Source organism: Vulpes vulpes, chromosome 9, assembly GCF_048418805.1.
Source record: "Vulpes vulpes isolate BD-2025 chromosome 9, VulVul3, whole genome shotgun sequence".
Classification (NCBI taxonomy): domain Eukaryota; kingdom Metazoa; phylum Chordata; class Mammalia; order Carnivora; family Canidae; genus Vulpes; species Vulpes vulpes.
Window position 1 is genome coordinate 57,711,293 of NC_132788.1, and position 24,468 is coordinate 57,735,760.

General features: G+C 53.0%; 1 protein-coding gene and 1 pseudogene across 1 annotated transcript in view; both read left to right on the top strand.

Moving 5' to 3' along the window:
* The first annotated feature begins 376 nt into the window (after positions 1–376).
* On the top strand, positions 377–610 carry LOC112933703 (small ribosomal subunit protein bS21m pseudogene; annotated as a pseudogene).
* Positions 611–9,956: 9,346 nt separating this feature from the next.
* SLC6A6 (solute carrier family 6 member 6) overlaps positions 9,957–24,468 on the top strand; it is an 86,054-nt gene continuing 71,542 nt past the window's right edge. Inside the window, exons 1-2 of the mRNA XM_072720211.1 lie at positions 9,957–10,206; positions 23,306–23,343. The gene's annotated coding sequence lies outside the window, so the exon portion shown is untranslated. The remainder of the gene's footprint in view (positions 10,207–23,305; positions 23,344–24,468) is intronic.

A 24,468-nucleotide genomic window follows, 5' to 3' on the forward strand; every position in this document is an offset into this window, starting at 1 on the left:
AGGAGTTTCTGTCATGCGGGGAGGCTGGGGCAAGATCCTGGCCCCCTAACTCCCTTTCCCATGCCCTTCTGGCCTGGGTGGAGTGTCCCTTAGGTCTCTCTGCATAAGTGTTTCTTTTGCCACAACTCACCTGTTAGGTATGGGTTGGACCTGTGTGTCCACAAAGGGAGATGTTGAGGTCCTAACTCCCAGCACCTGTGAATGTGACTTTCTTTGGAAACAGGGTCTGTGCAGATGTAATCCGGTCAAGATGGGGTCATCAGGGTGGCCCTAACCCAATATGACTAATGTTCTTATAAGAAGAGGGAATTTAGGTTCTCGGCGGCTAGTTCCCAAGGACATGGGGTTCTGCAGAGTGAAGATATAAATCCCAAGGTCATGGCAAAACATCTGAAGTTCACTGCCAGGACTGGGATGATACAAGAGGGGAATGAGGAAGGTGCAACCAGGACCCTAAACAGAATCCACGCCATGGATGTACATTATGGTACTCTATGAAAAGCCTTGCCGCCAACAGAGGGAAAGCTGCCAGCGGATCTACAATGTGGAAATGACTCGCAAGACCAATCTGTTGTGAAAGAATCAGGAAGATCCGTGGCTGTGCCGCTGAGGCATGTGAATAGTAGCGGGGGGCGGGGGGGGGGGGTAGAGGCAGAGGGAGAGAGAATCCCAAAGCATACTCCACACTCAATGCAGAGCCTGACACGGGGCTCAATCTCACGACCCTGAGATCATGACCTGAGCCGAAATCAAGAGTCTGATGCTTAACTGACTGAGCCACCCAGGCGCTCCAACTATAATAACATTTTTTCAAGCAGAAAAAAAAAAAAAAAGACGTAAAAGAAGAGGGAATGTAGGACACAGAGTGATGGCCATGGGAAATCTGGGACGCATAAGGAGAAGGCTATGTGACAACAGAGAGAGATTGGAGTGATGCAGATACAAACCGGAGATCAGTGGAAGCTAGCAAAGGGCAAGGAAGGATATACTATCCACCCAGAGACTCAGAGGGAGTAGGATCCTGCTGACACCTTAATCTAGGACCTCTGGCCTCCAGAACTGTGACACTGTTCCCACTGCTTTAAGCCGGCAGTCTGTGGTGCTTTGTTCAGGCGGCCCTAGGAAACTGATATGCCTCCTAAATCATGGCTCGTTTAATTTTTTTCCTTCGAATGGACTCATTTTTAAACAACATGCATACATTTTGCTAAAAAGTAAATCTCCCATCACTGCTATAAATGGAAGACCACGATCCTTTCCATAAATAGAAGGCGCCTTAAAAATAAAGACAATGAAAACCAGGCAACAGTGGCTCTGATCTGGGGATGCCTTTGTTGAAAAAGGACACACGCTAGCGATGAAGGAAGACACACAAGCCCCTAGCTGAGACTTCTTGATTTAGCAGAGAGATAAAAGGAGAACTGAAAAGGGAAAACCTGATTATTACCTGGAAATGTCATATTCTGAGACGTCTCTAAGGATTAGGATTTCAGGGGTGGTCATTCCCCCTCCCTGCCATCTTCCCTTTATGTTTGAGGAAACTGAACCCAGAGAAGCTCAGTGATTTGCCCAAGGTCACACAGCATCAGTGGCCAAGTCTGGATGTGAGCTGCACTCCTGCGTGCTTTCCAGGAAAAAACTTCTTGGGCCCATTCAACAACCCCGGGTCATGCTGGGGTGGCCAGGTCCTGAGCACATGGTTGCAGAGCAGGGTCAGTAAACTCTGAAGGCCGAGCATACAGACACAGCCTGTGTGTTCTAATCCCATTGAAGTTATAGCTCAGCGGAGGCTCTACGGGATATTACTATGCTTCGAGCAACTGGATGTGCGAAAAAATTGGCTCACACCAGGGTTATAACCCACATGATGATTATAAGATTTTTCTCTTCTTCCTCCATTGGATCATCATCTATACTGAAAATCAGGGTCCATGCAGGCAGCTGTCCCACATCCTGTCACATATGGTCACATGCTAAGCCACTGAGGTAATGGGGCACATCTCCCACACCAGGTATCTCCTTCACCCTTGTTCTGACCCTGAGGTCATCTTCCTCCTCCTCCCTCCACTCCTCTCTCCTAGCTTCCATTGCCTGCTCTGGCCTCTGAGAAGGAGCAAGGCTCATAGCTTAGAGTCTGATATGTTTGGATTCAAATCCCAACTCCACTGTGTGGCCTCGAGTCAGTGGCTCATCATCACTGAGCATCAGTTTTCTCATCTGCGAAATGGGTTCCCTCTTTCCAGGTTCAACAAGAGCACGCTGTGAGTGAACCTAGGAGCTCAGAAGATATTCATTCCTTCTGCCTGCCAGACTGCAAGAGATGAGAGAGGCATTTTCACCACTGCTGTGCGTCCTAGGACCAGTCACGTACCCTTTCTGAGCCTCCACCGCCCCTAGGGCAAGTGGCCTCGGAGGGCACCTAGGGCCACTCAGAGCTGAGGGATTCTGAGATTCCAGGAGTAGAGCTGGGGTGGCCTTTGAGCTGGGGCCCACTCTTCCTGGCTCAGATGACCAGTCCCGAGGGCCCAATCAGGCCAGCCTTGGATCAGGCCATAAGTGGGAACAAAACAGCCAAGGAGCTCGCCTCTCTGGCTTTGTTTATTGTCTGGAAGCTGGGAATATTTTGAATTGTTGTGTTTGGGGAGGGAGGGGAAAAATAACCAAATATAAGAAGGCAGCCAGTGAGAGGCCCGGGCAGGAATGCAGAGGAATTAGGCCTGCCTGGGTATGTCTGGGAGATGCTGATGCTCCCAGAGTACCCCTGCACCCCCTAGGTCAAGTATTCTCATCTCTGATGAACCATTCAAATTGCCTGGAGAACTTAATTTTTTTAAAAACCTCATGCCCAATTACATTAGGATTTCTTTTTTTTTTTTTTCTTTTAAGATTTATTAATTTATTTATCATGAAAGACACACACACAGAGAGAGAGAGAGAGAGAGAGAGAGGCAGAGACACAGGCAGAGGGAGAAGCAGGCTCCACACAAGAAGCCTGATGTGGGGACTCGATCCCAGGACTCCGGGATCATGACCTGAGCAAAGGCAGATGCTCAACCACTGAGCCACCCAGGCGTCCCTACGTTAGGATTTCTAAGAGTGGGACTCAGACGCAGGGTTTTGTAAGCTTTCTGGGTGACTGTAACGGGTAGCCCAAGTTGAGAGCGAGAGCTGCCCAAGTGGTGCATCAGAAGCCCCCGGAGGGCTTGTCAAACGTGATTGCTGGGCCTCTAGCCCAGAGTTCCTGAATCAGGAGGCCTGGGCCAGGCTTGGGACTGTGCATGTCTCACAGGTTCTCAGGCGCTGCTGCTGCTGCTGCTGATGCTGCTGGCCTGGGGCCTTCACTTTGACACCCTCTCCTCTGCATTCTCAGGACTCAGGATGTTGTGTGAGGACCCGGGGCATCTGCCTGGAGCTAGTCAGAAATTCAGATTCTTGGGCCCTATTCCAGGCCATGCAGTGGAATCTGCACGTGAACATCCCCTGGTGGCTCCATGCGCTTCGCAGTTAGAGGAGGAGCAGGCTAGGTCATCTTGGCCAACCTTTCCTGGTACAGATGGGGAGACTGAGGCACCCAGAAGCCCCTCAGGGCTTGGATCCAGGTCTCTCTAGGATGGAAGGGGAGGAGAGGGAGCTCCTGTGGGTGGAGTTGCATTTACAGTTTTGCAGATTGGCACCTTTACCCCCAGCTACACAGAAAGTTAATTTTGCTGTGTGTGTGTGTGTGTGTGTGTGTGTGTGTGTGTGTGTAGGAGGGATGATCCCTTATGAGGATATGTATAGCCACTGTAGGAGAGCTACAGTCCCCTTCATCATTCATTCAGCAGACATTCCTGGGGCTGGACCATGGGTCTCGCCTTGCTCTCGGCCCTGGGAATACGGCATTGGACCTGGCGGCCTCAGGCCTGCCCTAGTAAAGCGGGCAGCCTTGAGGTGGAAACAGACATAAACAGGCCAACATATAAGTGATCAAGGTACCTTCGCCCTGTTACCCAAGTTGGGATGAAAATAAAACCGGGCCAGGGCACAGTGCTGGAGGGGGGGGCGGCAGGTGGCTATAAGAGACCTGGTGGTCTGGCAAGGTCTTTAGGGAGGAGACACTGGTGCCGAGGCCTAAAGAATGGGAAGGAGCCCACGCTGGAAAGGGCTGAGGGGACCGTCTTGGCGGGGCCGGGGAGTGGGCAGCCAAAGCAAAGGCCAGCCGCTGAGGAGCAGGCTTGGAGGGGGTCAGGAGAGCAGTGCGGGAGGGGAGGGGCGCGGGCTTAGTGTCAGTGTGGTGCGGGGTGTCCAGCGGCTCCAGGCAGGAAGGAGGAAGGGGTGAGTCTGAGGATCTGTCTTGATTTTTACTGAGCATGCTTTGCATTTGCGTGGAATGCACCTAGCTAAAAGGACACGGCTCCTGGGCGGGCGTTGGCATGTGTATGCCAACGCTCAAGACACAGGCCGGTTTCTGCCCTCAGGAGGACCTGGGGGGGGGGGCCTTCTGGCCAGCCCCCCCCACCCCCCACCAAGGCAGCAACAGGCCAGGCTCCAGCATTTGGCCTGGTGGAGACGCCCGCGCTGTGGTGTGCTTCTCTCGGCGGGCCTGGTGTTCTGGAGATCCCCCTATGGTTTTGCACATCTCTGGAGTCCTTCATCTGTTTGTCTGTTTTTCCGTTCTCCTGTGGGTGTTACGCAACCAGGACTGTTTCCGTTTTTTTTTTTTTTTGTTTGGTTTTTTTTTTTTTTTTTTTTGGCTATTATGAATAGTGCTGCCATTCACATTCTTACACAAGTCTTTGTGTGGATGTATGTTTTCATTTCTCTTCCGTCAAAGCCTAGGCATAGAATTGCTGGCTGTGGCTAAGTGGATGTTTAACCTTATAAGAAATTGCTGAACTGTTTTCCACGGTGGCTGTGCCATTCCATTCCCCTGCCAGCCGTGGAAGAGAGACCCAGGACCCCTCAGGCTGCTCATTGGAGGTGAGCCGGTGGGCAGGAGAGGAAGCCAGAAAGCCAGGAAGGAGGCCCTTGCAGTCACCGGAAGGGAGACCACGGTAGCTTGGTCTGGAATGGATCTGCAGCATTGCATTAGCGAATGAATAAACACACACACCCTGAATGTCTGTCCCCTGCCCTGACACCTCTCTGGTCCGTGGGGACAGATTTGGTCCTGTCAAGGGAGATGATAAAGAGAGTCCTCGGAGGCTTGCCACGTATAGGCAAGCATTTCCTGGGATCTTCTATGTTCCAGGCCCCCGTCCCAGGTGCTGCTAGGGCTACCTGGCTTATGGGTACTCCCAGTCTGGGGTTCCAAGATTGGCTGAGGCCCGGTTGAAGGAGGACAATGAGCAAAGGACATTGGGGAAGGGAATAGCATGGAGGAAGGCTGGAAGGTGGGAAAGCTCAGAGCCCATGTGGGCAAAGTTAGCAGGCATTCTGGTTACCCCGACGTTAGACTGTGTGCCCAGCACCAGGCTCTGTATGAATCTTCTCCACTTAATTCCCACAACAACCTGGGGCATAGAGATTATGGTTAGCCTAGCTTAACAAATTGGGAAACTGAGGCACAGAGATATTTGTTTGTTTGTTTGTTTTTTCCAATAATTCAATCTAGGTCACACAGCTCATGACAGATGAAACTGAGATGTGCAAGCAAGCAAGAGGAGGATGGGCAGGTGGGAAGCAGATTCCCGAAGGTCCAGATGCTCTGCTAAAGCCTCTATGGTACAGGGGTCCATTTACACACATCCAGCAGTATGGACACATGGAGTTTGCCCAGGAAAAGGTGCCCAGGATGAGGACCACTTGACAGTCCCTTCACCATCTCTGTCTCTTCAGGGAATGATGTCCTGAGAGCCTGGCTGGATGCCCCTCGGCAGGGCTAGTGCGGAGGGGCTGGTCGGCCCTGGCCAGATGGCCCGGCACAGTTAGACCTCCAGCAACCATTTGGACAACTCTTGTTGGTCGCCTGATAGATGAGACAAACGATTCTCTGGCAAGGGACTAAAGATTTTGTTTAAAGTCCTGGATCGGTTTTATTTTATTATTGCCAGTTGCTGAAAAAAGCATTACCAGGAAACTTTTCAAAATCAAATCCACAGCCTTTAAGTTAAGGACTGGAGACTAAAGCCTGAAACGCAGCCACCTTTCCTCACAGGCCCTCCGTGAGCTCTTCTGGCAATCAATTTTCATTCTTGAAATGGCAGGAGTTAGTCCCAATGGGATTTCAGACTAGTATGTGGCTTCTGAAGGAAACCTCTGCCTGGGTTTCCTTGAAGTTCCCTCGTTGCTGCCAGCACTTTGGGCTCCTTGGTGCTCACAGTGTCTTCCTGGGGTTTCCAGCTGCCATCCCCCTGGCAAGGGGCAAGGCCAGTGCACGATGTATACTCTGGGCTTCACAGTGTGCTCCCTGCAGGGCCAGGTGGGTGGCATAAATGAGGGAACCAGACAGGTGGGGACTGTGGCACTCTGGGGATCTTGCATCACCAGGTAAGGGGCTGGCTGATGTCACTCAGCTCCCAGGGATGCTGGGCAGGTAGAGAGTGGGCCCCAGGGGGCTCCATCGTGCCATTTTCTAAATGTGAAATCTTCCAGCCAGACCTTCAGATTTCTAAGATGTGAAATCTTCCAAGTTTTTCTTCATGGCAATTAAAATGTTTTTAAAAACAAAAACAAAAACAAAAACAAAAACAAAAACACCTTTTAAAGCCAAAAAAGCACATCTGGGAACTAGATTCAGTGCAGACACCCGTTCCCCGCCCCCCTCCCCAAGTTTGAGACCTTTCCTCACAGTGGCTCAGTGACACAGGACTCACTATAGCATATTAGGGATGAGGACACCGACCACCCCCTACCCCCCGCCCCGGGGAGTGGGCATGCAGACCCAGGTGGCACAACTGGGCAGCAGCAGAGGAGGAAATGCATCCTGGGGGTGGGTCTCTGGCCTTCACGAGGAGCCTATACTTCCCACCCTATACTTCGGCACATCCCCTGTCACCTCTCCACCCTCATTGCCAGCTTTCCTTGGGGTTGAGGTTGGAGCACTTCCTGGCTTCTCTTCTCCTTCCTGCCTCCTTTCCCTGTTGCTGCTGCTGCTTCTTGGCTTGGGTTTAAATTCCATCTCTATACCTATACCATCAACTTGTCTTCTATGTCACCCACTCGTTCTTCTACCTCGTTAACCCCTCGTCGTTAGGACCTCTAGTTTGGATTGCATCTCATTTAATTGATTTTTAATTTCTGCCTGATTAGATCTAAATTCCGCAGTCATGAAGTCTTTTGAGTCCTTTATGCTTTTTTCTAGAGCCACCAGTAGCTTTATAATAGTGCTTCTGAATTGACTTTCTGACGCCGGGACACCTGCACCCCGATGTTTCTAGCAGCAATGTCCACAATAGCCAAACTGTGGAAGGAGCCTCGGTGTCCATCGAAAGATGAATGGATAAAGAAGATGTGGTCTATGTATACGATGGAATATTACTCAGCCATTAGAAACGACAAATACCCACCATTTGCTTCAACGTGGATGGAACTGGAGGGTATTATGCTGAGTGAAGTAAGTCAATTGGAGAAGGACAAACATTATATGGTCTCATTCATTTGGGGAATATAAAAAATTGTGAAAGGGAATAAAGGGGAAAGGAGAAAAAATGAGTGGGAAATATCAGAGAGGGAGACAGAACATGAGAGACACCTAACTCTGGGAAACCAACTAGGGGTGGTGGAAGGGGAGGGGGGTGGGGGATGGGGGTGACTGAGTGACGGGCACTGAGGGGGGCACTTGATGGGATGAGCACTGGGTGTTTGTTATTCTATATGTTGGCAAATTGAACACCAATAAAAAATAAATTTATAAAAAAATAATAAATTCCAGCGCTACTCCGTACCAGCGGGACGACTTTGGACAAGTCATTTAATTTCTCTGTGGCTCAGTTTTCCTTTCTGTAAATGGGGCAGATTAATAGTATGAACCTCATAAAGTGGCTGGGAGGATTCGGTGAGTTGAAACACACAAGTGCATCTGGGGTGCCGGGCACTCAGCTAAGTGGTATCTGTATAAGGATCTGCGAAATAAGCGCGACTAACATTTCTGGGGTGTCTGCTGTGTGCCAGGCCCTCGGATGAACCCCAGGACTCCGTGGGGGCACAGAGAACAAGCCCCCACCCCTCAGAACTTACTATCTAAAGGAGGAAGATCCAGGGTTGTGTGAGCCTCATCTGTGTTCTGCATTATACTGACTCGCCTGCAGTTTGCAGGATCCAATGGGCCTTTCCGGACCACATTCCTGGATGGGCCACCCTCCCCCTCACTCCTCCCATGGCCTCTGCTGCCTTTGCTCACTCTCTGACCCCCAGCTGGCCCACGTTACCTTCGCTTACGGCCCAACCATGCTTGCCAACAAGCTTTTGCACGGCAGCTTCCTCTGCTTCCCCCTCCCTGCCCCTCAACCCCTTGGCTTTAGTCAAAGCCTCCTCTCTGGAGTCACTTAGCGGCGTTATGACCTGACACTTTGTGCTGTGTGCAGTGACACACGCAGGGAGGCTGGGGGGGTTTTGCTTGCCATCTGTTCCTTCAGCTCATGGAAGAGGCTCACACACATGGGGAAGGAAGGGAGAGATGTAAGGACTCGGCTGCCGTCCGCCCACCCCCAGCTTTGCTTTCCTCACCTATACAAGGAGTGCTGTTGCCATGAAGTGGGAGGGCCACGCTGAGGAGCCTGGAAGTGGATGGCCCCCACCCCCAGGTAGTCGGGTGCCTCCTGGAGGAAGGGGCAGCTGGGTGAGGGTAGCAGACAGCAGGGGGCCTCAATGAGGAAACCAGGCAGAGAATAAATGTCATCTCTCCAGCCCTGCTGCTCAGCGTCCTTAGTCCTCCCTGGGGGCTGATCAGGGAAGAGGGTGCTACGAAGCTCCCCCAGGCAGCGGGTCCAGGCCGGGCCAGGTGTGGTGCAGGGGATGGCTCTCTGTGGAGCCTGCGTGTCTTCTTTTATTCTCAGCCTAAAAGCTGGAAGGAGCCAGGTGCAGCCTTCTCCACACAGCCTTCCAGGTGCAGAGAGGGAGGGGTGAGAGGAGGAACTGGAGAGTTCTTAGGGGACAGGCGTTGCTGGAGGTCACACAGCACTGCTCCTCATGCCCAGATAGGGCGCGCGTGTGGAAAATGGTCTCAGAGGAGCCGCTCATGCAAATAAGGACAAGAATAATGGCACATTCCCCATTTTCATTTAAAAATAGTCACGGTAGGGACAGCTTGGCACTTCCTAAGCGCCCGGAGCTGTTGTGAGCTTTTTGCACCGTTAACCTCGGATCTTCACAGGGGCCAGAGGACACAGGTTCTATTACATTTGTTTCCATTTTACGGATGAGGACACTGAGGCACAGAGAGCCTCGGTCACTCCCCCGAGGTGACCCAGCGGGGACAAAGCCAAGGATCCGGGAGCTGTTGGGTGACCGGTTCACATCACAGTCCGGTGAGGCCGCGGGGGCGGGGCTGCTGTGCCCATTCTTCGGAGGAGCAAGCCGAGGTTCTGAGAACCGGGTCGCCCGCCCCCGGGGAGGCGGGGAGTGGTCTGGACTCGGCAGTCGCCCGGCCGCAGGGGCCAGGTCGGGGCGGCAGGCGGTCGGGGCCGGGGCTCTGCGCCCGGAGGCGGGAGGACGCGGGAGGACGCGGGAGGACGCGGGAGGACGCGGAGGGGGCGGGAGCGGTCCGCCCGCCGCTCGAGGGTGTGCGCGCCCCGGCGAGCCCCGCTCTTTGTCCGAGCCCGTGCGCGCGCGCGTGTGCGTGTGTGTGCGCGTGTGTGTCCGCGCGGGGCGGGGCTGGGCGCCCGGCCCCGCCCCGGCCCGCCCGGCCCCGCCCCGCCCGGCCCGGCCCCGCCCCCCGGCCCGCCCCGCCCCGCCCCGCCCCGCCCCCGGCCCGGCCGAGCTGGTATTTTTCCACCCAGCAGGATGGGTGATGCTGAGAGCCGCCTGCTCAGACAACAGACACGCGAGGTCAGGAAGGAGCCGCCGCTGCGCTGCCGCTTCCTCCGCGCCGCCGCCAGCGCCGACCCCGGGCCCCGAGCGCCGCGAGCCCCGAGCCCCGAGCCCCGAGCGCCGCGAGCCGCGAGCCCCGAGCCCCGGCCGCGCGGAGGAGACACGAGCGCGGAGCCCGCCGGCCCGAGAGCGAGCGGGAGGGCAGCCCCCGGCCGGCGGAACCGAGCGCAGCCGAGCGCGGCGCCGCGGCCGCCCCAGGTACCCGAGGGACGGGGCCCCCCCCGCGCCCCGCGCCCCGGGCAGCCCCGGCCTCCCCCCGCGCCCCGGTCCAGGCGCCCTCTCCGGGGAGGGACGGGCCCCCCCCAGCCCGCCGGCGGGGCTCTTATTGTTCGCCCAGCGCAGGGGCTGGGGCTCGCCGTGCAGGCGGCAGGTGTGCGTGTGCGTGTGCGTGCGCGTGTGCGGGCCGGGGCCGGGGCCGGGGCTGGGGCCGGGGCCGGGGCCGCTGTCCCGCGGGGGTCTGCACGGTCTCCGCGGCCCGGCCGAGGGGGCGGTCTCTGCAGCCCTCCAGCGCCTGCCCCGTGTGCCCCAGGGTATGCCTGTGCCACGCCTGCCCTGGGGCGTGCGTGTCTGCGTGTCCTGGTGTGTCTGCGGTACCTGAGTGTGGCCGTGGCCGTGGCCGTGTGCTATGGGCGTGTGCGCTCGCGGGCCCCGGCGTGTGTCTGTATGTGGCCGTGTCTCCGGGTACCTGGCAGTGCACGTGTGTGTCCCAGACTGTGGCCGTGTCTCTGGGCTCCTGGTTGCAGGCGTTGTGTGTCCTCGGCGGCACCTGAGGGAGTGTCCCTGGTGCCTAGAGGGCCAGACAGCCAGAGCTGATTCTCCAGGGCAGGCACTGAGTCGAGAGGGGCGACGGGGGGGGGGGGGGGAGGGAGTAAGGCTCCGAGGGTGCTGCCCGTGTGTGGCGTGCAGGTGGCAGTGCCAACGTCCAGCCGCCTTGAGTGGCAGGACACAGGCCCCGAGGGATAGCTGGGGGCCAAGTGGGCAGCAGGCAGGGACACATCCTCCTCTTGCCTTTTCTCCTTCCTTTTCAGGGTTCCTCTTTTGAGCAAGAGGTTCTCGTCCCCCTCCCACCAGGGAAGCCAGACAGAGAATCTCAGGGACCTTCTCCAGCGGCCCCAGAGCTTCAGCCTGAACTGGAGGGGGGACCTGTGGGCCACCCCCAGCCCCCCACATTCAGAGGGAGGTGTGTGCTGGGCAGGGCCACCAGCCTGGCTATTTTGGTCACTGCCTGGCCCCTGCCAGATCCTGGCGTCCCCTAGGACCAGCCTCAAAGCCTTGGGAGGTAGCCGGGCCCCCATTTCCTGCCTGCAGAAATAAATCACCTCAGTAACTGCCCCGACACTTGAACGGAGGGTCTTTGGGCTGAGGTTTAGCGGCGCGTGGCTGGCTCCATTTGGACTTTGGTAAATTGGCCCACGCTTTGGCACTGCTGGCATTCAAATAAATGTCATGGAGGAGATCTTTTTAAAATTTCTTTTTAATTTTTTTTTCTTGGCTAGAAGGGAGGGGAGCTCATCCAGAGTCTCCCAGCCAGAAGGAGTTTATTTTTGTGAGAAAGAGCGGGTGACTGCTTAGCAACCGCCTGCCTCACTCTCGACCAGGGAGTCATCCTGAGAGTGTGGAGTGGGCATGAGAAGGTGTGGGGGTGGAGTAGGGGAAGGAATTTAATCAGGATGGTGTAGGGGGATTAGAGGGATGCCCGTGCCCATGCGCCCTGGCTCAGAACCCGCCACGGGGTGGGATTGGCAGAATGACCAGAGGTCCTAGGCCTGGCTCAGCCCCTCATTGACCCTGTGCAGCTTTTGGAGGGGGTTGGGCTCAGTTTCCTCATCTGTAGAATGGGTGAAGTAGACTGGTTATGGGGTCAGCAGGGACCAAAAGGTAGGAGCGTGTCCCCCAGAGAGCTCAGATCAGTTACCGTGCCTCAGTTACTCAGTAGGTGACCTTGGGTGATTCTCTTGGCCTCTTGGGACCTCAGCTTGGCTGTCTGGGCAGCAAGGACGCCAGTGCCGGCCTCACTGTGTCCTTGAGGGGATTGAGGGAGATGAGGATGAATAAGCCTGTGGTAAGCTGTAAAGCCGGGCTCGGCTTCGTAGCTGCCGATTAGAGAGTGTCACGAGGTCCCAGGTCACTGGTATGTGGCAGGGCCAAGGTGCACTCCTGAGCTTTTGTCCTTCGGGGATACCGTCATGCTGGCCCAGGATGCAGCCGCAGTGGGTCTCCTCTGCCCGGTTCCTCCCCTCTCCGCCTGCAGCGATGGGGTCACAGCAGCTTTGCAGAGTCGGGAAGCCTGAGTGGGAAGTGCCCATTTTAGAGATGGGCAAACTGAGAGCTGCCCAGTGGACTTTGCCTTGATTGGGCAGTGGCAGGAGCGGGCCTCAAAGGTCTTCTTTTGGCCAGCTGTGTGTTTGGGCCCCATGGACCTTTAGTCAATGATGTGCTGAGGATTTGAACTTGGACCTCGGTCGAAACCTGGAGAAAATGAGGGACAGAGACCCCCCCCCATCCTCAGGGTTGGAGGATGAGTGCCTGGGACCCACTGACACCTCGGTTCTGCCCCTCATTATTCATTCTCCCTTCCATGTGCCTTCTGGGGGAACCCTGCCACTCTTCCTACACAAGTGTCAGTCCCCAGGAGGCAGTTTGGGCTCTGGGGGTGGTATTTTTTAACACCTCACTGTGGGGGTTTGACTGTCAACCTGTCAGAGGACTTGGGAGCCGTACTTCACTGAAAGTCCTTCCAAAGGTCCCAAAATGATTAGACGCTTGTGAGACATTGAACACATTCCTGTATATAGGAAAGAGCTGACAAATAAATTACAAGGAGGGCCCAGAATCTAGCTTAGCCTCAGCTGGAGGGGGTCTGGGCAGGAGGAGGGCTGGCTTTGGAAGCCCAGGGTCACCCTGGCAGGTGCAGGATGATCACTCACTTCTGCAGAAGGTCATAAGCAAGCGTCAGATTCTTTGGGGCTCCATCTCACGTCTCTGTGTTGGCCAACTTGGCACAGGTGTTGGTTTGAATTTATGGGTTCTGGGGAGGAACTGTGGAAATGCCCAGGGTGGCCTTCAAATGTGAAAGTGAGGTCTTTTTAAATGTGCCTCATCTAGTTGTTTAATAAACCTTGCTTAAAGTCAGTTCTGGCCTGGCACTGAATTGGGGATAGAATATTGGCTTTCGAGGTGCTCAAAGCGCAGAGGGAGATAGGACAGTGACCATGCCCTCCAAGGCGTGCCGTGAGAACTCGGGTGACTGAGTGTGCACCGATGGCAGGGTTGTAGGCACTTCAGCTTCTTAGAGGAGGCGATGTCAGAGCTGGCATCTTCTGTGACTGGAGGAACAGTATGGGCTGGCATTCTGGGCAGGGGGTATAGCAGATGCAAAGGCACAGTGACATGAAATAGCCAAAGTTGTTTGTAGATAAAGTCTTGCAGGGTTCCTGCTGGAGAAAACAGGAGCCGGGTGGTAGGAGGACCTAGGCATTGGGTAAACCAGCTTGAGCTTTATTCGGAGGGCAGCAGTGATAGAAACAGCATCAGACTGGGTTTGGAGGCAGCAGTGGGAGACGCCAGTTAAACCTAGGAGCCCAGAAGACCCCCGATGGTGGGCAAGGTACTAGGCTAGGGTCCAGGAAACCGAAGGTGGCCAGGCCACTGCTGGCCAGGACACAAAGCATTTTCCATGCCACTGAATCTTGCCTGGAGCTCTTTTTGTAAACACAGGGTAAAGGCCCCGACATGCTGTTTAATAGGTACACAGGCCATTAACTTACTGGCTCTGAGCTCCCTGGGAGCATGAAGCCCAGGAGTCTTTAGGGTGAATTATGTCTGCCCTGGACAGGGGCTTTGGGGTTTCCCCTCTTACCTCACCTGGTCAGGGGCTTCATTTGGAAACCTGAGCTGAGGGGCAGGAGTTATGGGTGGCCTAGAGAAGCCAGAGGGAATGGAAGTTGCTGGGAATTGCAATAGAATGGTTTCTAAAGCTCTGAGTCAACCAACTCCCTTATAAAAACCAATGTACAAACAACAAATCACCCAAAACAATAAAAGGGAAGGGGAGTATAGGGGACAGGAGTTGGGCAGCAGTAACTCTAATCAGGCATAGAATGACCTGAGTTACTTTTTACAAATTCAGATCCCCAGGTCCAGCATGGACACATTGAATCAATCCCCATGGGGTGGAGCCTGGGAATCTGTATTTTAAATTTCATCATGTGATTTTAAAAAAAGATTTTATTTATTTATTTTTTTAAAAGATTTTATTTATTTATGAGAGACACGGAGAGAGAGACAGAGACAGAAACAGAGACACAGGCAGAGAGAGAAGCAGGCTCCATGCAGGGAACCTGATGTGGGACTTGATCTTGGGTCTCCAGGATCACACGGCGCTAAACCGGCGCTAAACCGCTGAGCCACCCGGGCTGCCCAGATTTTATTTATTTATTCCTGAGAGACAGAGAGAGAGAGGCAGAGACACAGGCAGAGGGAGAAGCAGGCTACCTGCAGGGAGCCTGATGCGGAACTCGATCCCAGGACCCTGGGATGATGCCCTGAGCCGAAGGCAGACGCTCAACCACTGAGCCACCCAGGTGCCCCTAAAAGGAATATTTTTAAATGGAGATATAATTTACATGCAGTGAAATGCAAAGATTCTGTTACAGTTTGATGAATTTTGACAGATTTGTATACCTGTGTAACTACCACTCGGATTAAGATAGAGGATATTTCCAGCTCCCCTAGAAAGTTAGTTGTCTCATGCCCTTCCCCTCCCATAAGTGACAAGTTTCTGATTTTTGTCACCATAAATTAGTTTTGCCAAGCCTAGAACTTCATATAAATGGACTTGTCTAGTCTATGCCCTTTTGTGTCTGGCTTCTTTCCACTTGATGTTTTTGAGATCCATCCATGCTATGGAGTGTATCAGGAGGTGATTCCTTTTATTGCTGAATAGTATTCCATTGTATGGATTTACCCATTTTTATCCATTCGCCTGTTGATGGACGTTGGGGTGTTTCCCGTTTGGAGTGATGATGAATAAAGCTGGTATGAACATTCCTGTGCAAGTCTTTTAGTGGGCTTATTATTGTCCATTTCTCTCAGACTGGGACTGCTGGGTCCTAGGGTAGATAGATGTCAATTTTTTTTTTTAAGATTTTATTTATTTAGGGCACCTGGGTGGCTCAGTGGTTGAGCGTCTGCCTTTGGCTAAAGACATGATCTCGGGGTCCTGGGATCGAGTCCTGCATCGGGCTCCTCACAGGGAGCCTGCTTCTCCCTCTACCTGTGTCTCTGTGTCTCTCATGAATAAATAAATAAATAAAATCTTTAAAAAACCAAACATAAAATTGTTTAAAAAAAGATTTTATTTGGGGGAAGGGGGGATTGAGGGAGGAGCAGGCTCCCCGCTGAGCAGGGAGCCTGGGATCATGACCTGAGCCAAAAGCAGATGCTTAACCACCTGAGCCCCCAGGCACCCGGTAGACGTTAACTTTATGAGAAATTATCAAAGAATTGTTTTAGTTACAAAAATAATACACCTCAAGCAATACAAAACTGTATAAACTAAAAGTGATCCATAAAGATCATTAAAAAAAAGTGCACTCTCCTCCTCTGTATGTCAATTTGTCTGTCTCTTTCTTTAATGACAATAAAGACCCGTAAGATTATACATTTTCCTCTGCATACAGCTTTACCTGTATCCCTCGGCTGTCTATGTGGACATATATTTTCCCTTTTATTACTTTCTAGATCAGTATTCATTTCAGTTTTGATTTCCTCTTTGAACTGGGGCTACTTAGGAGGATGTGTCCAGCAAGCTAGCTGGAGTTTCGTTTCGGTGTCATTGAAAATGGCATCATCCTGTTCTTGGTCCCGCCACTCAGCCTTCAAACAACGGACCATTGTGGAGCTCCCCCTCCTCAGAACACACGGCTCTCCCAGGCCATTCTGAGTCTGCATTTGGGACTCACTGACCTGGTGTGGCCTCTGCCTTAATCACCGCCAGCGCCGCCAGCTCAGGGAATGCAAAGCTCCCAGCCGGCGACTTTGAGCTTCCCCTGAAGGTGGGCCACGAAGCAGGCCGGGGCCATTCTGCATTCTGAGATGGGAAGGAGCTGATATTTATCGAGCACCTAAGATGCCTTATCTCCCTTCCTGCTTATAAGCCGTGTGCCTGACTTGGGGTTTGTACCCCCATCTTCTGGATGAGTTCACGCAGCCTCAGCAAAGTGCCCTGCTGAGGCTCACACTGGTGGGAAACGGGAGGTCGAAGTAGAACCGGAGCCCGTCCTGATCCCACTGGTGGCGCTGCAGAGGCTTCCTGAGCACCTACTGGGTGTCAGGCAGGGCGCCAAGGCTGGGAGGGGAGGGACGGTAAAAAAACACGGCCCTGGAGCTCAAGCGGCTCAGTCTCACGGAAGGGGAGAAGATCTCTATCAGGAAGAGGTTAATGAACAATTCCAGGAGGCTTATGCCAAGGGCAGGCAGTGGTGCAGGCAGCAAAACGTGGGGAAGATCTGAGGGAGAGTGGTCCATTGGCCAGGGAGCGAGGAGACTTCGGGAGCTTTGAGTTAAGCCTTCCCGCCCGTCCACTTTCTGGATCAGAGACTGAGGTCCCAGCGAGGCCGATAAGCTATCAAGGGGCCATTGTTCACAAGCTTGCGGTTCTTCCCCACTCACCCTCCGCTCGGTGATTCTGTTGAACAGGTAAATGCCAAGGCACTGTTTTGGCCTCTGTCTCAAACTCCTGATGATCACGTTCACAATTCAGATCCAAATTTTATCCCAGCTGATGGGAAGGGGGAGTGAGAGGACAAAGATGCACCCATCCAAAAGATACCTTGGGGTTCGGCTGCTCGGGAGACCCCTGCAGAAACCGGGGTGGGGGTTCCTGGAAGGCAGGACCGCTGGCTCCTGCGGGCCCCTCTGGCTCCTGGCGATGGTGCGGAATAGAATCAAGGCAATTGCAAGAGGGCTGGAGGGCAGGAGAGCTGAGTTCTGGTTTTGCTGGCTTGGGTCCTCCCTAGCCTCCCCATTAAGCAGAAGCTTGGACCACATCTCTGAGGGGTCCCTAGGGTGGGCATTCCGAGAGACCTGCCCTTCCCCACAGCTCCTAAGTGCTAAGCCACTCCCTGCCATGGTCCACCGGGTTGCCTGTTCCCTGGGGGGTGGGGTGAGCGGTGGACGGGTGTAGTGGATTTCAGCGGAGTCCTGCTCCATGAGTGCAGGGCACCAGAAGGGGGCAGCCCCGACGGCTCTGCCCTCTTGCCCCATTGCCGAGCGGCCCCTGGGGTGATGGCTGCCTAGGCTTCACTGAAGACGGGGGCCATGATTTCAGGGACAGTCACACTCTCACCAAGATGGTGCTTGGTATCTCCTCTCTGGGTGGGTATCCCTACAGCTTGAAACAACTGGCCCCCTGCCAGCCTCTGTGCCTCCTGGGCACCTGTCTGTGTGGTCTGTGGGCATGCCACTGTCCTGCTCCGAGGCTTCCGGTGGCTCCCTAGTGCTTTGTGAAATCAAGTTCACACTTCTTAGCCTGACATGGGAGCCTGGGGATCTGGCTCCTGACCAGTGTTTACCCTCATCTGCTACCACTTCTCCCCACCTCCTCACGATTTGGCTGGTTTCTGCTCTTAAACAAGCTTCGGGCTCTCTTGTCTCTGCCCACGCTCAGTCCACAAGGCCCTTCCTCCCTTTGTCGTCTTCTTTTTTTAAAGCAGTCTCCATGGCAACGTGGGGCTCGAACTCACAACTTTGAGATCAAGAGTTGCATGCTCTACGGACTGAGCCAGCCAGGTGCTCCTCTCCCTTCTCTTCTTCTTTCCCCTCTTCCAGGGCCATCTTGAAGTTGCCCACTCATGAAGCTTTCCTTCAGCCCTGTGACTGTGCCTGGCACATAGTAAGCACTCAAAAAGGATCAGATGAGACAAAGTGTACATTATCTCACCTTGCTCAGAGCCTCTGTAGGGCAGAGTTCAGATCATTGTGATCTTGCCTTTTATCTCTTCACCTGGTTGAGATCACAGCAGGAGAGGGATAGAGGCTCCAGTGTCCGGCATAGGGCCTGGCACACAGTAGGTGCTCAGCACACACCCAAAAGGCTGTCTGATTCCCTCTGCTCTAAAATGAGAGCCTATAGTTTAAACATCTGAGTGGGTCTGGGCTTGGAAATTTTATTCATCCATCATCATCCGTATGTCTTGGTTCTAGGCCCCAGGGATGTGACAGGAAAATCAGACAGACCAATACCCTCATGGAGCTGACCATGAAATAGTTTAATGAATTATTGCAGCAGCATGGGGCACGAGGGTTGGGTGCAAGATCGAGTCCCAGGCCCGAAAAAACACTACCAGTTGCTGCAAAATGGTCTCCCAGGGACAGCTCTGGACGACAGGCATGCTTTGTGTTGTCCACATGGAGTTTTATACTTCAAGCCAGTATTTTTCAATGTGGATTTTTTTTAAGATTTTGTTTATTTATTCATGAGAGGCACAGAGAGAGGCAGAGACACAGGCAGAGTGAGAAGCAGGCTCCCTATAGGGAGCCCAATGTGGGGACTCTGGGATCACACCCTGAGCTGAAGGCAGATGCTCAACCACTGAGCCAGCCAGGCATCCCTGGATTTTTTTTTTTTTTATCTGCATCTGGTCATTGTCCGATGTCCCTGAACTTCCTTCCATTCCACCTGGCAGTCCCCCTTGGGCTCTCCAGCATGATGCCCAGTGCTTCCTGCCTCCAACTGGCTGCTTCCTCAGTTAGGTCTGGTCTGGCTCTGGAGGCATGGAAACGTCTTGACAGTGGATCTCTAGCAGGTGGAAGCATTCTGCTCTGTTCATTCACCAGAGCTGGCCGTGCAGCACAGGAGACAGATTCATGGAGGAGGGCTTTATGTTTATAACCCTCCAATGGGAATCCTTAGTGCTTTCACCAGGGCAGTTCCAGGCTGGAGTGGGGAACTCCAGGCAACCCCCACCCCACTCCAGGTAGGGCTCCAGGTAGGGCTCGCAGCGCACCCCCACAGCAGGCTGAGATGCTCACCTTCCCCACCTTTCCCACCTTCCCCCACAGCCCCTCTGTGGTCAAGCTGCTGTGAGTTGGGGGTGGGGGGCTCCAGGCAGAGAGGATAATTTGCCTCCTTGAAATGCTAAAGATTCAGCCTTCTGCGGGAGGATCAGAGGCAGCCACACTGCCTGCCGAAGCGAAGCCCTAAATCTGAGACCTGGAATGTTTTCAGTATATCTTGTTACCTTGGCTGAGCCCGTGAGTGAAGTCCAGTGATCAGTACCCGTTTGCTAAGTCTCTTTGCAGGTGCAGCCGGCCTCCCCTGAGCCCTGGAGAGGCCTCCCCAGAGCCGTGGAGAGGCTCCTCGGTAGTTGGGAGGCTGAGAGGCACAGGAGAGGTTTTCTTCCCTCTCCAACATTTCAGTTACCTCTGACCCCTGTTTGCAGTTCTCCCAGGCTCAGGGGTCGTTGCCACATCTTGGCTCGGTCCTGGGATATGGCAACAACAGCAATGATGATGACACATACCAGTGCTCCTCAGACTTAAGCCCAAGACGTCACCTGAGAGCTTGTTCAGATGCCTCTTTCTAGGCGGGAAGACTGAACGGGGCTCTGAGATCCTGCATTTCTAACCACCCCCCAAGCTCTGTCAATGCTGCTGGTCTGGGAACCACACTCTGAGTAAAAGAGGTAAATCACAGCCCTTGGGTGCCTGGAAAGCATCATCTCCCTGGCCATCACAGGAGATACCATTATCCCTATTTTGCATGTCGAAAGCTGAAGCCCCAGAGACCTCACGTAACTTGCCTGAGGCCACACAGCTGGGAGGCGGCTGAGCCAGGCCAGGCCAGGCCCTCTGGGCCAGCGCCACTTTGGAAAGGATGCTGGTGGGGAAGCCGTTTTCTACTGAACAGTGTCCACGGTCCAAAAGCCACAGGAGGCATTTCAAGGCAGCCAAGTCGGATGTAAATCAGGGAGAGCCCAGGGCCAGCCAGGCGGTGCTGACAGCAGGGCAGCCTGAGGCAGTGTGTCAGGATCAGGTCTGAAGAGGGACTTGCTGCTGGCAGCCGCCTGGTGTGGGGAGCCGTTGGGGGATGCTCACAGCTCCTAGAAGACCAGCGTGAGGCCTTGTCACTCTTACGGCCTCATTTTTTAGATGAATCCCAGGGTGGAGGGCCGGCTGGAAACATTGGCAGTGGGATATGTGGAAGCTGGGAGCTGGTGCATTAGTTGTTCAAGTACAGGTTCATCCTTGCAACTGGGGATCTGCTTGAAGACAAGGGTTGCTGAGATGTGCTTGGCTGGGGCTTTATTTTTGCACCAGGCGTCTGCCCCAAGCACCCAGGAAGAGTAGAACAGATTTAGAATCTAGGTTCTCGACTTGTGGTTGCAGGATGTGCGGTCTGGTCATCACCTGGGAGCTTGTTAGAATGTAGAATCAGGGCCCCACCCCAGACCTGCTGACTCAGGCCCCCGGAGTGGGGCCTAGCAAGTTTTAAGAAGCCCTCCAGGCTTAACTTTGAGAAGGGCTGATTTCTCCATCTCCGGCCAAATGCCCAGAGGTCCGGGAGGGTCAGTCCCAATCTTTGCTAAGGGCTGAGAGTACCAGGGCTGCAGGGGGTCATTCCATTCCCCAATTTTCTGATGGCCTAAACATCAGGTAAAGGGGCATGCATAAAGTTATACAATATACCTGAGGCAAGGCATAGGTCTGGATTCTTAGAGTTGCAAGTGGCAGAAATCAGTTCAAACTATTTATTTATTTATTTATTTATTTATTTATTTATTTATTTATAAAGATTTTATTTATCTATTCATGAGAGACACAGAGAGAGGGAGAAGCAGGCTCCCTGAAGGGAGCCCAATGTGGGACCCGATCCTCGGTCTCCAAGATCACACCCTGGGCCGAAGGCAGGCGCCGTACCGCCAAGCCACCCAGGGATCCACCTGTTCAAACTATTTTTTAAAAAAAGAAAGGAGGGAAAGAAGGAGAGAGGGAGGGGAAGAAAGAAGGAAAAAAATATTTACGGATTCTTAACTGAAAATCCCCAAGTCATACTTCAGGCATGGCTGGATCCAGGTGCTGAGCTATGTCATTGGGACTCCGTTTCTTTCTCTCCATTTCTGGGCTCCTGTGTTGGTTTTATCTTCCTTGGGGTACTCTCAGCCGCATAGGATGCTTCCCCTCCCAGCAGAATCATCTCAGTCTAGAAAGAGCCTTTTTTTTTTTTCAATATTTTTTGCATAAGCCCCTGTCATCCCTCTCATTGTCCAGCCTTGGTCAGGTGCTTACCCTTGAGCCAATAGTCACAGCCCCTCTGGTTGGCTAGGCCTGGCTCACATACCCACCCAGGACCCCATGGGCTGAGAGTGGGTAGGCATGTGTCTCCAGGTGGAAGAGATGTGAGGCTGCCCCCAGAAGAAGTGGCATGGGTGCCAGCAGGCTATATCCGCAGGGACTTAGTGCCATTCTTGTCCTCCTCTTTGAGCTGGGTTGCCCTCACACAACTGCTTAGATCTCAGGCCAGATAGAATTATACTCCTTTTCCTGGTTCCCTTAACATTATGCTTATAATTGTGCATTAAACATGCCACCTTCATCTTTTTCTTTGTCCCTCTTCCCATGGTATAGTCCAGGATAGCAAGTTACACGTTGCCACAGCACCTACACCTATTGCAGGCATTACTAACCCACCCCAGCCTTTACAATGCCATGTGTCCACCCAGAAAATGAAGCCTCTGTGGTATCTGTGTCACATGTTGGCCATTACCGTGGGGTTGTGGGCTCCAGAAGAGCAGGGACCTCAGCTGTGTTCTAGTACCTGAAGCAGTGCCTGGCACATCGTAGGTGCTCAATAAATTTTAAATATATATATATATATATATTTTATTTTGGGGCAGCCCAGGTGGCTCAGTGGTTTGGTGCTACCTTCAGCCCAGGGTGTAGTCTTGGAGGGTCCTGGGGACCCGGGGTCGAGTCCCACGTTGGGCTCCCTGCATGGAATGGAGCCTGCTTTTCCCTCTGCCTGTGTCTGTGCCTCTCTCTCTGTGTCTCTCATGAATAAATAAAATCTTATAAAAAATATATATATATATATATATATATATATATATATATATATATATATATATATTTAAGTAATCTCTCCACCCAGCATGGGGCTCAAACTTACCACCCTGAGACCGAGAGTCACATGTTCTACTGACTGAGCCAGCCAGGTGCCCCTTAAGAAATTACTGACTGAATATTGTTACCCCACAGTGCCTTGAACACTGGGCACCTATAGGAGCCCGTTGAATGTGGGGGCCCTAATGTAGTAATGAGCTTGTCTAATTTGGGGGGAGGGAGCTCTGTAGACTTGCTGGGGCCATGTGTCTGAGTCCAAGGAAGGGCCTCAGGTACATTGAGGAAACACTTGTCTACCCTACAGGCCTCTTTCTGCCCTCCCACAGCTACTCCGTTCCCTGCAATGCTAATCCATTTACCTGTTCATTGAAATGTGTGATCTTATTTGATAAGAAACCATTTCCTGGTTTTCTGCATTTTTATATTCTAGGAAACCAGGGGAGCCTTCCAGCAAAGCTCTGCTGGTGGAATGAGAGGGGCAGAGGTGATCTTCCTCGACTTGCATTTTTTCCCAAACCGAGTGCCAAAGAACAGGAGGTGTTCTACTTTAAAAAAAATTTTAAAAAAGCCTTCTGGGGTCAATGACATTTGGCAACTGCTTGACTCAGCGAAGTTCAACAGATTTCCTTGGCACTGTGATTCCTGGAGCCTTTAACCAGTCGATGAATTATCATATTCTCCAAGAGTCTGGGGCCCCCAGGCCTCCCTCAGCCCCTCTGTCTTGTCTTGATGCGTCCCTTTGCTTACAGGGACACAGTCATTCACAGACTTGGGCCTGTGACCAGGCTGGTATGGTGCCCCTGGGAGTTCAGGCTTCTGGGGCAGGCTAGGGCAATGGCAGTGGCTTATGTTTGCCGTCCCCGGCATAGGCTGCCAGCAGTCCTCGCTGCTGACAGTTTGAGGAGCCGGGTATGTGAGCAAGTGTGGATGTGTGTGCGCAGGTGCACCTGTATGTGAACTCGTGGGTCTGTGTGTCTGCATGTGTATGTGTGAGCATGCATGTGTGCATGGGCGCCTGTGCACCCTGGTTTTCCCAGCCCTGGCCCCACTGGGTGTTGACTTGTCTGCTCCCAGTGTGTGTGAGTTGGACAGTCACACGTAGAAGATCCCAAGCCCTGCATACAGTCACAACCTGACCAGATCTTTTCTTCTTTGCTTCCTCTCGTTGTATTAGGTCCAGAACAACAACTTTTGCTGAGGAGCCTCCAAAATGTAAGTGGCATTTGACCTCCCCATGGTGTTGCCGTCTCACCAATGTGGGGTGCTCAGGATCTCAGTGTCTCCTTCAGGCTTGAGGAGGAGGAAGCAGAATGCCCAGAGCTTCGGGACCTCGTCCATGTGTCATCTCTGGGTGTTGGGTTTATGGCCCCGGTTGGCCACCTATGCCTGACTGTGCCAGGGAGGCAACCCTACAAATGCTGAGCACTGATTTTGGAGTCTGGCCTGGACCCCATCCTGGCTTTGCCACCGAGCACTGATAGGGGGCTTCTTGAGTTAATTCTGAGGATTGGGGTCAGACACACATAAAAGGGTGAGATGCTTGGCTCCCAGTACTGATAGGATGCTCCTATCAGAACTTGGGGCTACTGTCCCAATTGTCTCATTATTAAACTTTTTACTTATTTCTTTTTTTTTTTTTAATTTTTTTTTTTTTATTAATTTATGATAGTCACAGAGAGACAGAGAGAGAGGCAGAGACATAGGCAGAGGGAGAAACAGGCTCCATGCACCGGGAGCCTGATGTGGGATTCGATCCCGGGTCTCCAGGATCGCGCCCTGGGCCAAAGGCAAGCGCCAAACCACTGCGCCACCCAGGGATCCCATACTTATTTCTTTTTTAAAGATCTGTTCATTTGAGAGAGAGTGAGCATGCATGAGGGGGGAGGGGGCAGAGGGAGAGAACCCACAAGCAGACTCCCTGCTGAGTGCAGAGCCCCTCCCCACCACCCATGAGATCCTGACCCCAGCAGAAACCAAGAGTTGGACGCTCAACTGACTAAGCCACCCTGGTGCCCCTAAACTTTTTCTTTTTAAAAAATTGAAAACCTTCAGAAAAGTGGAATGGAGAATACAGTGAACTCTTGTATACCTTTCACTTAGATTTTCCCATTGTTAACATTTGCTACGTTTGCTTCATCTCTATATATATATGTATGCTATCAAAATAGTCACATTAATACTTTTTTTTTTGCTGACTCATTAGGGAGTAAATTACAGGCATGATGCCCCTTTAGTCCTAATCCTTTGACTGTATTTCGTAAGAGCAAGGCCATTCATTCTCTTAAATAAGCACATGCAGTTATCAACCCCAGGACATTTAACATTGACACAATTTTG